The 14,381-nt window shown below is 44.3% G+C and overlaps 1 long non-coding RNA gene across 3 annotated transcripts in view; it reads left to right on the plus strand.

Moving 5' to 3' along the window:
• LOC140844485 (uncharacterized) overlaps positions 1–14,381 on the plus strand; it is a 180,859-nt gene that overhangs the window by 28,004 nt on the left and 138,474 nt on the right. For 2 of the 3 annotated variants that reach the window (XR_012122886.1, XR_012122884.1), the window contains exon 2: positions 6,832–7,005. This is a non-coding gene — a long non-coding RNA (uncharacterized lncRNA). The remainder of the gene's footprint in view (positions 1–6,831; positions 7,006–14,381) is intronic. The other variant, XR_012122885.1, reaches the window with a different exon arrangement.

A 14,381-nucleotide genomic window follows, 5' to 3' on the forward strand; every position in this document is an offset into this window, starting at 1 on the left:
ATATGAAAAGTTGAGGCATATTTTTCATCTGGCTCAGATTTCCTGTAGTGATGTTTCTATTTTTCAACCCAATGAGGATTCCTGTACCTGTGTCAAAAGACTTACACATTCGACTGCATGAAGAAGAAAAAAATAAAGAGGGACAAAATAATCTGTGGAAAACCTTTCTAGCTTTTAGGACCCTGGATCCTGTGAATCTAATTCTTCAGTTGTGATAAGTGTAGTACATTGAAAAGATTACTCACTTTTGGACTAGAATAAACTGAGTTTAAAAGCAGATTTGGACAGTTATGAGTTGAATGATCTTTAATAAATTGTTTTCATTTTTTTAAACAGCTTTACTGAGGAATAATTTACATACCATAAAAGTCAGCCATTGCAAGTGTACGGTTCAGTGATTTTTAGTAAATTTATAAGGTTGTACAACCATTACCACAATGCAATTTTACAACATTTCCAATAAATCGTTTAACCTCTCTCCAGTTTCTTTCTTCATCTTAAAATTGCACGTTAGCGGTGGATTGATTGCAAAAATGACCACAATTCTTCAATACATTGCAATGTGACTTTGTTGCTCCTTCCATCCAGAGGTGGAATTGATTTCCCAGACCTTGAATCTGGGGCTGGCCTTGTGACATACTTGGACCAATAGTGTGGCTAAAATGACAATGTACCAGTACTGAGCCTCGTTTCTAAAAGCCTTGTATGCTTCTCTTTGCTTCTGGAACCCTGCTAGCTCCATCGTGAGTGTTCGGTGAGGCTAGCCTGCAGGAAAGTGAAAAATCATGTGGGGAGAGGCCTCAGTCATTCTTGCCGCCCCAGCTTAGGCCAGCTTAGGCCATCGTAGAGCCCCCTCCCCCAGGTGCCATCCAGCTGACCACAGGTGCATGAACATGCTCGCCTAAGACTGGCTGAGTCCAGCCTAGACCAGCAGAATTGATAAACCAATCTGGAGGCCCACAAGAAATAATAGAAGGTTACTGTTTTAAGCTACGAAGCTTTAGGGTGATTTGTTACTATGGCAATAAATAACTAATACAGGGTAGTCATGAGAATCAATTTTTAAGAAGCTCTGAGAACATCTAGACTCTGCCGATCACATAGTGAGCTATCACTAAATTAAAAACAAATTCTAACATTTATAGAGGCCCTCACATGTGAAAAGCACTATGTTTGAGGTTGTGAGGGATGCAGAATTGAACAAGACATGATGCAAATCCTTCAGGAGTCTGTCCCAGTGGGAAAAGCAGCTACTTACATGAACAGTTATGATATAGGGCAGTCTGTCCCTCTATTATGTTTATGTCTAGTGGTTCCTCCATTGCATGCACATAACCGTGTTCTTCTTTTCTTGATATTTTACTTTCTTCAAAAATGTGTATACAGTATATGTTTTATTGAAAACCCCAAACAGCACATTGATCAAAATCAAGTTTTATTGGGATGTCCAAGTACAGTATTTGCCTTGATAGGAAATAGTCTTAATGTAAGCTTGGCCATGTGAAATGCCTCATGCAGGCAAGGAAACAGAAAGGCAGGCAGGAAATCAGAGCCAGGGTAGGAAGGAAAATGAAAAGGGGGGAGAGAGGTGAGTGGGAAAGTCTTAATTTCTAAAATGACCAAGAGCTTTACTTCTAAGGACGCCTGAGGAGTAGAGCACCTCTGTGGCAGATTGTTTTTGCTCAGCTCCAAAATATTCTAGAGGTTTGGGAGGCTGGGATTGGGTTCAGGAGGAGAGGAGGAAGGAGTGGGGTTTTGTAGACGGAAGCTTTGGTACCCAGGATTCCTAAGCTGGTCGAGCTCAGGCTGTGCTCTGAAGTCATGTTCTCCAGGGGCAGGCCGTGGGGCCGTTGGACAGCACAGTGCCGAGAGCTCCGGCGTGGGCGCCAGGGGCCTTAGTTCTAGTCCTGGATCTGCCACTAAATGACTCTTGCTGGGCAACCATAGAAAAGTCGCTTTCCCTTCCTGGGAATTGACCTAGGTGATTTCTAAAGTTCCTTCTGGTTTCAAGAGTCTGCAAGTTCAGGTCTAATTCACCCACTAAGTTGAAGGAGGAAATTGAAATCAGAGCAAACCGAGGCAGATGGAAAGGCTTTCTTGAGAACACATAAGGACCCTTCAGAAGCCAAAACAGAGCTCAGTGAGTGAGCCAGTGGGGAATCTAGGACCCCTCCCCAGCTCCCCACTGACTGTACAGGGTTCTGACATGCCCACCCTCAAGGATTCCAGAGATCCTAGACACCCCCCAACCTGTAACTGATTGTTGGGTGAGCTTGCAGGCTGCTGGCCTGGGCCTGTTGAGAGCCTCTTCCCTTTCCTTCACAGCAATGGTGTCAAAGGGGATCTTAAAAGGCACTTGAGCTCAAGGCTATTTAAAAAGAATAAATATTCCTGGCAGTCTTGGGGGAGGGGCAGGGGTGGTCTTTTATCATAGTGGAAAGAAAAGAGGCTCAAAGCATTAAGGTAGAGCTCTGTACCACAAGCCATTCCCTGTGTTGGGGTGAAATCAGCCCTTTCCGTAGGGGCTCTTCCAGGCTGATGACTGTAACCATTTCAGGGATCACTGGGTGATTTCTGGGGTACCTTTGGGGAGCAGCAGTCCTTGCCATCTCCTGAAGCAGCCCTGGGAGGTGTTAAGGGAAGGAGCTCAGAAGTCCCTGCCTGGTCTGAATCACCAGGAAGTGACCCCCTGTCCTGCTGTGAAGAACACGGAGTCCCTGAGCAAGCTTTCAGTCAGGTCCAGCAGTGCCGCTCTGCTGCTGTGAAGTCTTTTGGCTTCCACTGTGGGAGGCCCTCCTCGGAGGGGAAGGAGGCTCCTGTTGTCCAGGAATAGAGTGTTGGTAAGGGAGGGACCATGCCCCAGGAGGCTGTGGACCCTGGCATGAGTCCCAACAGCCCCTGCAGGGCTGGCCCTATAGAAGCCAGGCCTGGGGAGCCCGAGAGAGATGTGATTACATTCGTTCCTTTCTCACCTCAAAAAGCAAAGCAGGCCATTGTCCTTTCCTATGGACAGGCGTTGTGTGTGTTCCTCTCTTCTTTTTCTAACACTGGTCACTCTTGCCTCTCAGATCATTGGATCACTAAAGTCCTGCCACTCACTAAAGACCACCCAACTTGGTGTGGAGCAACCGTTTGATTCTGTGGGCCAGGGGTTTGAGCAGGGCGCAGCACGGACCACTTATCTCTGCTCCACAGTGTCTGGGGCTTCAGCTGGGAAGACTGAGAGGCAGGGGGCAATACAGGGCCGTGGGGCTGGGGTCATCAGGAGGGCTCAGCCATTCACAAGTCTGGCGGGGGTGCTGGCTGCAGACTGGGACCTTGGTGCGACTGTCAGCCAGAGCACCCACACGTGGCTGCTGCACGCGCTTGAACTTCCTCTGGCATGGTGACCTCAGGGCACTCACACATGGCTCAGGGCTCTGCGTCCGAGTCTCCCAGGGACAGAGATGGGAGCTGCAAGGCCTTTTTCACCTAGTTTTGGAAGTCACAGAATATTACTTTTGGCACATTCAATTGACTACAAGAAAATTAGTAGCCTGCCCAGATTCAAGAGGAGGAGATACAGACCTGCCACTCCCTGGGAAGATTGTATAGTGTTTTCAGATATGTTTTAAATCCTCCACAGGGGCCCGTGTTGCCAAATGCAAACTAGGCCCTGCCATCAATCTCCATCCCTTTCCACGTATGGAGCCCTTTCCTCCCTACTTGGATCCTGGGATACTTTGGAGGTAACCATGGAGAAGTTGCTAATGTGACTCTTTGGCCATGGTTAGGTTTAAAAGCACCAGACCTTCTGTGGGAGACCCTCCTTCCCTTTGTTCTTCTTCCAGTCCATGACCCTCCCCGGCTCTCTTGCCACTGCACCCAGGCTCTGCTTTGACGGCTGTTTTGTGGGTCCCTGGGAATGGTTTGGCAACTCCTTGCACGTCCTTGCAGAATGAATTGAATGTTAATGATCCGTGCCTGGCTCGGCACAGATCTCTTCCTTGGCAGTAACTCCATGCCAAGCCCTTGCCACCTCACCACACCTTCTGACTGGAATGGTTTCTCCTTTGAGAGGTGGCTTGAGGAGAAAGGCTCTCAAGCATGTTCTAGAAGGCATCATCCAGGAGTGCCTAAAACTGAGCCTGGCACTGGGAACTTGATTAATTAATGTCTCCTGAATAAATGAATCCTGGATTGTATGTGTTCTAGATGAGTCACAGGCTATGATTCAGCCTGATTCACCAGAGGATTTGGGACGTTTTGACCAGTGGATCCGAGAGAGGAGGCAGTGTGCATGCACGTGTGTGTACAGGTGTGTTTTGCGGGGACTGTGTGCATGGCTAAGGTCCTGTGGCACGGTGTTTTGGACTGTGGCCAGGGGCACTTGCCATAATGGTGATTGCCTGGCTTCTGCTAAGCTGCCTTTGCTTAGTTATGCCCATTACTTGACTCCTTCTCCGGGAACATTGAGCGAATCCTGCCAGGTGGTAGGCCACTTCTCAAGTTTCCAGGAGGCTCAGACCACTGCTGCTTTCTCTTTTTCTCCCCCAAATATATGGATAATTCACCAGAAGCTCTCTGGGTAAGGCTGACCTCACTTAAGGACATATTTACAAAAGAATTGGGGGGCTGTGCAGGCTTAGAGGGTCCCACAAAACACTTCCAAGCTTCCTTTCAGTGAGGAAACTGCTGGTTGGGACAATACATGCAGGTGTCAGTTCCATGCACGAAAACAAGTTTGCTGCTTTCTCTTTTTTCACTGTGCCCCATGCAGACCCCCAGCTCCTGTGCATTCATTCTCCATGCCTGTAGTGGCCTTTATGTATGTTACCCCTTAGTCTGTACAGCCTCTGGATGAGAGATGGATTGTTATCGCCCATCTACAGATGAGAAAGTTGAGGTCCAAAGAAGTGAATTGCCCAAAACCCACTGCTAATGGGTGGATGAACCAAATCATTTATTCATTCAATGCATTATGATAACTTTGATACATAATAAACACGAGATAAATAAATTCATTCAATAAATTACACTAGATTATGCATTAAGCTATAGAGAGGAAAACTGAGTAAGTTAAGTTAGTTCTGGTTTGGTTGATAAGAAATTCAGTTTAGGAGAGGAAGACAACACTTCTACAATATGGGAAATGCAATGATATGTAAGGCTTTAGGCTCAGCACCAAAAGGGGCATCTAATACAGCTGGGGAGGGTCAGGGAAGACTTTCAGGAGGAGTTGATGTTTGAGCTGAGTGTATAGGATAAGCAGGACTTAGTGAAGAGAGGTTGTGGGGCGGGCCAAGGTGTTACAGAGAGAGTAGAAAGCACAGTCAAGGAATGGAATGAGAGAACAGCAAGATCTGTGGAAGTACCAGCCGTTCTGGGTTGCGGTGGTGTGGGTCCAACGGGGGTCTATCTCATTTCAAAATGCAAATGTTCTTTCCACTGCACTTGGTTTCCTCAACTAGTCAGCTGGCTGGTTTTGGAAGGTATGGTATATTTGATCCTTTATGTGGGTTTTGGAAGCTCAGTTTTTACTCTTTAATAGTCCTTGTGGAATTAGCATGTGGCAAGATTTTACTGGAACTTCTACTTTGTAACTTCTCAGAAAGACTTAAAGAGGATTAGGAGGCAGGTGCGCCAGAGGCCACTGACGCAGAGAGGGAAAGTCAGCCCATCCCCCAGCGCTCATGACTGCCCCACAGCATTTTGGAAGAAGTAGGCCAGAGATCACGGGAGACAATGGTTCCTGGGTTCGCTGCTACAAAGCAAGCTGCGATGAGTCAGGATGAAGCAACAGTTACACACTCCAACAGGTCTGCTTGGCAGCAGAGAAAGATATTACCTCAGCGCCAGACCAGGGCTGAAATGGGTGAGGCCTCACTGTGCTGAAGATGCGCTGCATTCTTGCTTTCCTCAGCGGTCGTGGTGGGGGTCGGGTGGTGGGAGGGGGCGGGCGAGACCTACGGTCCCGGCATTCGGTTTCCAGGCCTGCAGTAAACCAATCCTTTCCCCGAAGGCTGCTCCCAGACCTGCGCTCCCCACTTTGCTTTTCCATCCCCTCCTTTTGATAGGGCTTCTGATGGGGGCATTTGGAGAGGACCTGGGGAGAGAGATTCTTGGGATCATTAGGAAATATCTTACCCCACAACCCAGGCCTGATGCAAATAGATGGAGTTCTGCCCTGCTGTGAGGAGTTCTATAGGGATAATTGTGGCCAGATAAGGGAATCTTTATATAGAAGTCCTTTCTGGATTGGGAACTGAAATCATAGGTCTAGGAGCCCAAAGTAACCTTTGTCATTTTATTGATCAGGAAACAGTTGAAACTAAGAGGGAAGTGATTTGCTAAAGGTAGGACTTGAATTAGACATAGAACCAGGAGAAAGTCTAGTCTCTTGACTCTACACCTAGTGTTCCTTGCACATATTCGCCTGAACCCAGCCCTTGTTACTATTCTGTACATTGTCACAAAGCCTAAAATACTGTTTAGTTATCTTTTAAATGAGCACTGCTGTTTACCTTTTCTTTACTACAAGAAGCCTAAAGTTTTCTTACTAAAACTTATGGGTACTTGTAGGGTCAGAGTCCATCACATTGCCTTACAAGAATTGACACTAAAAATGATCTGTAATATTTCTACTCTTGAATGTGCAGAGACCCCCCTGGAAGCTGAGGTTTGGTGAATCATTTTGATTTAAACGGGACCTTATATTTAACAGGTCTTCCTGTCCATTATCGTGTCTGGCTTCTATTCAAAAACAGCTATCTTTTCTGGGTTATTTTTGCATTCACAGTTCTTGACAGGAAAATCCTCCCATCTAATCTTTGCTTTATTTCTTTGTTTCAGGGGATTATCCAGCGTGTCTAATAGAGCAACAAGTCACGTCCAGTGGCTCCAGGTCTGCTGTTTCATAGCATACCAAAATCAACCGCAAGACTTAGCCTCCAACCTCACCTAAGTCAAGGACAGAGGTGGGGCTGCTCTCTGTCCTGTGGGGAGGTGGAATCTAAGACCAAATGGGTATGCCCTTTCTTGATTTTTCCAGGGTTCCCCAGAGAGGTAGCATTCCTAGATGACAGGGTAAAGAGAGCTCTGAGATTAACTTTCAGTGAAACACCACAAACTCAGATTTAGAGAAGAATTATCCACCTGAGGGTTGCTGGAATATTGGTGAAATTATACTTCTTGCTATTTAATTCATTCATCTGGGACAGATTAGACATCTCTTGGGGATGATTTAGGTCAGTGATGTCCAACCTTTTTAGTGTGGAGAACACATTTTAATCTCAAAAAATTTATAAACCTGCAGATGAAGATACTTACACTTTAGGAATGTAGCACTGGTAGAGCAAATGCTTAATAGAAGAAGCTATCACCTTTAAAGGGATTTGAATGCTATTAATCACAACCTTATCTATGCACTATCCCCATCTGAGTTACTGCTTGCACTCTAATTCTAACTCTCTGTGCCTGTCCACAAGGCCAGAGTTGGGTTGATTTGTTTTTTATCTATTGTGTACCCAGCAGTCAGTATAGTTCCTGGCTCAAAGTAGGCATCTTATGTATATTTCCAGAATGAATGAACAAATCAAATGCATTAGAATTATCAGAATATATGTACATTGAGTCATACTATTTAGTCAATCTATAGGTATTGATACATACAAATACAGTGCACGTGTGCCCATGAGGCCCTAGGGTCCACAGATTGGAAACCGTGGATTTAGATCTTCATCCTGTGTTCAGTATTTCAGTCCATTTACCCTGTGGGCGCTTAATGTTTAGTAGACCGCAAACGCTGGTCTCTGGGTTTAGGCACACACAATAACTAAAGGCAGGAGCCTGCATCCGTTGACCTCCTGAAGTCCTCTCCCAAATGGGAAGTCTGTGAAGAAGACAAAATACACAGCTTAAAGATGGCAGGAACTTCCCAACACCCAGAGGGACAAGGGAGGTTGATGACAGCTTCCCTCAAGAGCCAGTTTGTAACATTTGTAGGAGCAAAAAGCAAGCTAACCTCTGGGAGCCTCTAGGCGGTCTAGCTGTTATTTCAACCCCAAAGAGGCTTGCAAAGGTGCTTCACCAATTTCCTCTGTCAACCAATCTGCGTGGAGTGTTGATAAGTGAAGTGACACAGAGTAAATACTCTGTCTTGTAAGACATAGGCTGGGGGTGGAGAAGGAGAGTGGGGAAATACAGAAATTGGAGGAAAGAATGCTTGCCTTAAAATGTGTGTCTGTGTACACGCCGCATAGTGTGGTAATTATTTAAACGCTGACGTCTCTCTTCCCTTTTTGGACAGCAGCTTCTTCTCTCGATTTTCCCTACTCATTTCTATGCTCTCTAAACAAAGAGCCAGTAATATTCCAGGTGTTAACTACTGGGGAGGTTTCCTGCTTAGGATTCAGAAATTCAGAGCCCTGAGGAAATGAGTAAAAGAGGGGAGGGGAGAAAACAAGAGGGATGAAAAACAGAATCTCTGCCACCTGCTATTTAGCGATTACCTCCCAGATCAGATAAGGAAGGCTAAGATGCATTCCAGGAGCTCTGGACTTGCCCAGACCGAACTTGGAACGAGTGAGGGAGGGCTTGGAGGGAGGTGAAGCCAGAAGTGGGGTGGAGGGGGCTGGGCCACTTAAAGCACCATCTATCAATTTTCTCTCTAAGCCCCTCCAGTTCAGGCAGCTCTATACATTTTTGTCCCTCTGTTTACCCACCTTTCCTGGTTTGGTTTATGTAAAGGACTCTTATAAAGGCAGGCTCCGCCGCTACGTGCGTGATCTTGGGCACGTATGCCCAAGATGGGTGCGTGATGCTTTCTTAGAATCAGGTCTAAAAGTTCTCTTGAATTTTAAATAGCTTAACCCAAAGCATAAGTGAAGACGTTAATAATTACAATCAACCAAAAAAAAGTCCTTTAAGAGGCCCTAGAGCTGGGCAGGAGAAGCCCTGGCGACTGTGTGGGTGAGCAGCCTCTGCCCTAGGTCTTACCTGCATGTTCACCAGAATATTTGACTAAACCCCAGTGAAAAGCAAGTGCTTATTCATTCCCTTCTGGAGGAGCAGGCTGCTTAATTGGGATGCTTCCCCGTCTCACAAGACAGGGGTGAAAATCATTTCTGCATCTGACCCCAGGTTGTGAGTGGAGGGGCCTTGGGGTTCTGTCCTTATTGGGGTGTGTGGCCTCTTCCCTCGTTAGCCTTTCCTACTTTTGTTCTTATAACTGAGCGTATCTTGCCCTTGACAATAGCCATGTGTTCAATTTTTTCAATACAGTGAGGTCAGCACTTTGGCTTTTAGCCTTTAGAGCAGGTAAGAGCCACCGAGGCTTGACAGATACGGGATCAAGTTACTAATTCGCTCTGATTTTCGTTTTGCACTGCTCCCATAAAAAGTAAATGTGGAGCCATGGACAATTATGCTGTGGTAGAAAATAAGTACTCTGGTGGTGATTACACACTGGAAATCACTAGCTTTGAAATTTTTCCAGAAATATAGTCCCAGATGTCATGCAAACTGCAATCAAACATGGGCCATAAAAATCCAACTGTAGATGTTGCCTTGTAAAGTATTCACAGATGTAACAGCAGAAGAAATTCTCGCAGGCTAGAAAAGCAAGCTTTCTGTTCTTTTCCCTTCCTTCCACCCTTTCTTTCTTTTTTTTTTTTATTTTTTATTGAGGGGTGGATGGAGGGCTTGTGCATCAGACTGTTCATTTCAATATGTAATTTGCCTCGAAGAACTTCTGACTTAATATATTTTCTCACCAACCTAAATCCAATTCAAAAAACATTTATTGAAACCCAAGCAATCTACTTTTGGTTGACGAGCGCTAATAGGTGCAATGTTACCCCTGTCAAGTTATAAGATCACCTACTGAGCTTGGAGCTAAATAAGAAAAAGGAAATTGAACTGGAGTTTGAATTTGTTTCCTTCTAAATTCTCTGCCATAGTTGGACAAGTACAGTGCCTAATGAGAAAAAATTGTGTTGTAGGCATCTTGCTGTTAAAAAAACCCCCACAATTTCCTTCCTTCTTTTTTTTAAATTTATTTTAAGTTGGAAGGTGTTCACATCTTAATGATTGACGTTTCTTTAATGCATAGGGAATATATCTGTATGAAAAAAAATAAAGGCTGTCAGAATGTTCCTTTTTTGACACTTCTCTGTTAGTTCTTGGAATAAAAGAAAAATTTCCACTGAAAACTCTTTTAATTTTCCCAACAGACCAGCCTCTCTGCTCTTCTCACTTCCATGGATAGGTAGACTCCCCTGAGAAACTTAGCAGCATCATGTCGTTTTTAGTTTGAGAGCTTTTGTTGGAGTGTCTAATAGGCAGGAGGCAATGGAAAGCTTTGAGTGAGTGTATGTGTGTGTGTACACTCTCTACGTGCATGCGTGGAGTGCCAATGTTGGTGTGTGAATGCTGGACTGAAATGCCACAGCGGGTTTTCAAATAAATCAGACAAGTTTCGTCACAATGGCTCAACATTATCTTCCTTCCCTCCTTCATTTGTAGTTAACTAAGATAATGTGATCATTAGGTGTTAACATTCTAGATTTCACTGGCCAGCAGGTTCCATATCAAAGATCTTCTCTTCCCTCCCTCTGTGTGAAGACTACTTTTGCTCATCTGCAAGGACAACCAGAGTTTAGCTGACTTTCTGTTCATTCGTTCACTCACTTACACAGTAGGAAATAGGCAGGTACCAACTCTGTACACCAGGCCATCTTCCAGGAACTAGAGGTGCTACCGAGAATGACAGGCGAGGTCCCTAACCTCATGGGGCTCACAGTCTGGCATGAAAGGACAGCCAATAAACAAAATAAATAAATACCATAATTTCAGGGCATGAAAATTACCATGGAGATTGAAAAATCAGAGAGAGATGGTAGTCCAGGGATGTGTGCACGTGGGGTGCCATTTGGATCAGGATGGCAGAGGATGCTCTCTGAGAAGGCGGTCCCTGAAGACAGCCATGAGTGGCCTGCAGGGAGAAATGTTGCCTGCAGAAGAGGGAAAGGTATAGACCTCAGCAGGACATGTTCAGCTTGTGCAAGTGAGCCATCCCTATACTACTTTCTTACAGAGGGGTTTTCTGACTCACTCCTAAACCAAGTGGCAAGTTGTTCTTGGACAGGAATGGCTGTGAGGATCTGAGATGCTTCATTAAGGGCTGCTTTCCTTAGAGATGGAGGACTTGCTGGAGAAGTTGAAACACTCGTGCCCTTGTTCCACTTTTGCCTGTTAACAGGTTATGTACCTTTGAGAAAAATCTCTTCCCCCCTCTGACCTCAGTTCCTTCCTGAAATAAGGATGTTGGATTGAATTATTTTAAATTACCTTCCAGCACAGACAATCTCTGAGCCCTCTAAAGAACAGAAACTGGAGTTGCATTTTCCTGCTTTAGAATATCCTGCTCATATAGACTCACTTACTAGGATGTTCAAAGCTAACCCCTGGGGAAAAACAAGCATATGAACTGGAGTTACACCTGACCAACTCCTCCTCAGGTCCAAAGGAAACATTTCCAGACACTTGACCTTTTTTAGTCTTCTTGATTTGATACGTTATGACTTTAGTCAATTGGGAGGAACTCCTATAACAGGCAATGAATAGAAAGAATTCTATGGATAAGCCAGATCGCCAAGTGCACACTGACACGAGGCATCCTTCCATAATGCAACTGTGTCAGAAAGGGCAGGTCTAATGGAAGAAAAAGACCAAAAAGAGGTCCCAGGGACTCAACCTTCAATAACAGATGATCCATTCTAACCAGGGACTTTTGTTAAAGACGGCCTTTTATTGTGATCCTCTGGCTTACTGGCATGGAAGCAGCCTTCTTTAAATCCTGCTATAATGAACAGAGAATCCCATGGATATTTCTTCCTTCGTTGCATCTGTTGCATGGTGTTCTATCAATTCAGGGTGAATAACATCCCAACGCCCAGTAGAGGTAGAAGATGAAGCACCATTATTCATATATGTATTTTGAGTATCTTCATCCTGTCTGGAAAAAGGCATCTAGAGACACACAGTAAACCAGACATACTCCTTGACCTCAGAAAACCTCAGCATATACCCATATGCAGATACCTAGCATTGGCAGAGGTCTTAGAGGACGGACTGATGGATGTAATGGTGGGCGTGGTGGGGTGGATGAATTGACACTTAATCGGTCTTTAGGGAAAATTATGACTTCAAAGGTCAGAGGTGGGCCAAGGAAGGGCATTCCCTGCCAAGGGAACAGAATCAGCAAAAGCTAGTCAGCACAGAACTTCTAGGAAGAACATCAATTTGTCTGGGTTTCAAGAGGAGAGACCCTCACCAGTTTAAATTAAACTCCAAGAGCCTGACATAAAGGAAGCCAGAGTTCAGCCCCTTTGGAATGCCGCTGCTTTTGGTGCCAGTGTTGGCAGTTCCTGTCCCAGAAGCATAGCGCCCTCCATCCTTCCTCCCCTCCCTGCTTCGCCTCCCCCACCATAGACACACAGAAGCTACAAGGAAGGCAGGCTGTGGTTCCCAGTAACTAAACTAGCATCATTGTGAGCAGGGAAATACTCTAAAATTCCATCCGTTCTGCCATTCCGATGATTTACTTCAGAGATGGAAATCAACTTTAGTCTCAGGATTCTTCACTTTTCTTTTGCTGTGATCTGTAAATTTCTGTCTCACTTCCCTCCATCCAGACATGCGTCACCTCAGACACAGTCTTTGGAACTTCCTTTTCCCTCTCTGATTTTAATCCCTCGATCTTCTGCAAAGACAGTCACCTGTCTGCATTCCCACCCACCAATTCTCATCATCCAGATGCCTCCGAGTTACAAAACCACCTACTTCCCAGAAGCCATTCTGGTCTGATCATTCACGTGTCACCATGGCTTTGTCCCACCTGAATTCTACCTTGTCATTCCCATCTATATTCCTTTCCTCATCATGTGACTCATATTTACTCTTGACAAGTATTTGGTGTTCACCAAGAATTTTACCAGCCCTAGTGGTAAAATCCTATTTTCTGCCCTACTTAGTTTGTGATCCCTATATTCCTGCTGCTAATGGAGGCAATCAATGCAGCTAGTTGAACAAAGTGATCTTCTATTAGCACATACTCTTGTCCACAGGTAACAATAATGAGAACAAAAAGTAACTTTTATCATGCAGTGCTTTTATAGAAGATACTCTATAGAATATCTTCTGTATTCAATGTTCAAGGCAAGCTGCAAAACAAATTGTCCCATTTTACAAATGAGGAAACTGAGATGTAGGGAAATTGATTTTTTTCTAAGTCTCTCTGGTAGTAAGAGGCAGGAAGGGCTCAAACTCAGGACTATGAGGACTTGGTGGTTCTTGGGATATGAAGCAGGCTCTGAATTCTGAAATGCTCTGAAATCCATCTGTACTTCCTAGAGACCCTCCAAATCTGGAATTCTCAAGCACCTGTGGGTTTTAAAATGATCTGGGGGCTTGTTTCAAATGCAGAATCTCCCCGTCTTCCTCACACACACTGTGAGTGTGGTATGATGAGCCCTGGAGTTTGCATCATCAGCATAGACCCCTGATGTAGGGACGGGAGTGTGTGTTGAGAAATTGTTGAACAAAGTGGGGAAACTTCCATCTAATAGCCTAAAAATGCCCCCCTTTTCATTTACCCTTCATTGTTGCTAATTTAAGTTCATTCAGGGAAAGACAGTTTGTATTCTGCCTTAGTTCTTATAAAATACTACTTTAATCTTAATTTAAATGCTGCATTTCTGGAAGAGACCATTTTAGCTGAAAGAGAATTTCATTTCTGATCATTTCAGATAGGTTTCTTATTTTAATTCTCCTTTCCCCCCTTTTGATATGACATCAAAATCATCTCTGCATCTAGATTTTGTGTTATATTTCTGTTTTTTCAGGGAATATTGCCAGAGCTGGCATAAATGATGGTGTTGTCAGGATTGTATTCTAAATGAGAATAAAATTCAAATAAGGACCCAAATGGAAAATATGCGTATAAATATTTGAAAAGATACATTTTGGGGGGGGATAGTTTTTCCTTTCAGCAAAAGGAATGTTGATTTATATATGTATCTAAGGGGGTGCATTTACTGTTATATGTACCATCTTAAGAAATACTCAGCTAAATTCCCTTTGTCACAACTCCAATAGAGATCAGAACACTGGATAAAAATGTGAGTCCAGCTTTGATTTCCTTATGTAAATGTTTTCCTATTTATGTCCATTATGCCTAATTTAATGGTTCTAATAACCACTCCAGACCCATTTAATTCAGTTTAATTCTCCCAGATCAAAAAATGCAAAACAACAATTTGAAAGACAGAGATTAGCTCTATTTCTACCACTAAAGGAAATGAGGAAGGTATTATAGATGAGATCTCAGACAGAGCTTCAAT

Source organism: Manis javanica, chromosome 11 (genome assembly GCF_040802235.1).
Source record: "Manis javanica isolate MJ-LG chromosome 11, MJ_LKY, whole genome shotgun sequence".
In the NCBI taxonomy this organism is placed as follows: domain Eukaryota; kingdom Metazoa; phylum Chordata; class Mammalia; order Pholidota; family Manidae; genus Manis; species Manis javanica.